Genomic DNA, 2,042 nt, shown 5'->3' on the forward strand with positions numbered 1-2,042 from the left:
CCTTCTTTGTTTTTAAATGTATTTAATATCAATTCTCTTTCCTCTGAGGGGGCATTCTCCATCTTAACTCTGCCTCCTGCCCATGTATTCCTCTCTCCTAATAAATCTCTTTATTTTACAAGATGGGCTGTGACCCTCCAATTCTTTGGGTGAGTTAGCCCTCCTTAACCAGGTTGGAGCTTGGAACCAAGTTTATAGAGGGACAAAGAGAATGACTAGGCTGCTGGTGCAGGGGGTTTCACTGGATAAGTTTCTTTGCTTTGTATAACAAGTACAATTATAAAGAAAGCTTGGAAATCTTGGGAGGGGAGAGTCTGGGAGATTTATAAAATAATCAGAGGCTGGAGTGATGAGGGCTGGCAGCCCCAGTAATTTATTGGCCTGGGAACTGAAACCAGTCAGTTCTCTGTCAACTGTGTTTGTCAGGCTACACCCAGCTCCTCATACTTTTACCCATTTCTGTGACTCTTAAACCCTGTTTCTGATATATAAACTTAATTCCCCACTCCCATCTTCTTGCTCTTTTATTTCCACCCATCTCAACCTTATTTATACAATACCCTGATCCAAAGTATCTGTTCTTTCCACTTTGCTCTCTGTAATGTTTGCTTTAGAATTATTGTTATCATCAGTGTTATTATTATGGTTATTAATAATGACACAGATAACATTTATATAAAACCTATTATGATCTAGGCACTGGGCAAAGTTCTTTCCAATTACAAAATCCCTGAGAGTAGCTATTATGATGACCTGAGTCTTCTTATATCTAGGCCCAATGTTCTATCCACTGTGCTATCTAACTGTCTCTATTAACAAACTTTTATCTTTTTTTTTCATTAGCAGCTTCTGCCATTTATTAATTCATTAGCAGTTTCCACCATTTATTAACACCATGCTGATTTAATAAAGCCACTGAGGCTTGCCCATGGTGCTCATGATATATAATGCCCTCATGTTCTGCCAGTTTTTCTTTAGCAGAGAAACCAGGAAATTTACAGCCAGATGGATGTTGTAGACAAGCTCATCATCTGTCATCTTCATGAGGCCAACAGCCACTGCCAGACCCAGTACCTTCTTCATCTGGAATTTGACAGTAGATTTAACCTCATTGACCTTTGCCACCATATTCTCATTGTGGGTGAGCAGAGATGAAAATTTGCCAGCTTTGTTCAGACTAGGGCCCAGGATTCAAGGGATCTGCTTGATCAGGGACTCAGAGGCCAAAAAGGCATCATACTTTTTAGCCAGCTTCTTGACCAATTTCTTGTTTTTATTCAACTTCTTCAGGGCCTCAATATCCATGTGGGGGATTTCTACAGCCTTGGCTTCATCACAGTGCTGCTTGTCTCCCAGGACACAGATGGAAAATTTAGGTGGGGGTGGAAATTTGAGCCTGACGGTGCCTGAGAAGCATTTGTCCTTTTGGGGATCATACTTCTTCAGACTGTTCTGCAGCTCCACAGTTTCCAAAACTTTTCTGTGTTTGTGTTGGTTTCCATGAAGGACCTCTCACACAGCTTCGTAGAGTGTTGTGAGAGACTTTGCTGCTCATGGTTGCTTACTGGTCACAAGCTGGGGAAAAAAACCAAAACAAACTTTTATCTTAAACCTTTTTTTTTTTTCTTTCTCCTTCTATCATTTGGCAGTCACTGAGACATGACTCTATTTTGAAAACACTGCATCTATGGTTGCCCTTTCTCCCAGGACTGGATCCACTTTCAGTTATACTTTGACTCTCTATTCAGGGGGTGAACAGAAAGGACAGTAGGGACACTTAATTTTTTCTACTTCCAGACTCTTTTTCGTCTACCATAATCTCTCCTTCTATGAAGTTCATGTTTTTCAAATGTGTAAATCAAGCCAAAACCTTAGGAATTTTATTTCTTGAGCTCTCAGTCATTCTCATTCTGTTCTCAATGGTTTCAGTGCCAGGATCTAAATTTTTCACTGTGATAAGATCTGGGAATAGGAATAAAGGCAAAAACAATCAATTATAAATAAATGAGATCATAATAAAATAGGGCACAGGTTCTAGTACA

General features: G+C 39.7%; 1 pseudogene; it reads right to left on the reverse strand.

Moving 5' to 3' along the window:
- Positions 1–903: 903 nt before the first annotated feature.
- LOC122740690 lies at positions 904–1,555 on the reverse strand (annotated as a pseudogene).
- Positions 1,556–2,042: the final 487 nt, after the last annotated feature.

This window comes from Dromiciops gliroides, chromosome 1 (genome assembly GCF_019393635.1).
Source record: "Dromiciops gliroides isolate mDroGli1 chromosome 1, mDroGli1.pri, whole genome shotgun sequence".
In the NCBI taxonomy this organism is placed as follows: domain Eukaryota; kingdom Metazoa; phylum Chordata; class Mammalia; order Microbiotheria; family Microbiotheriidae; genus Dromiciops; species Dromiciops gliroides.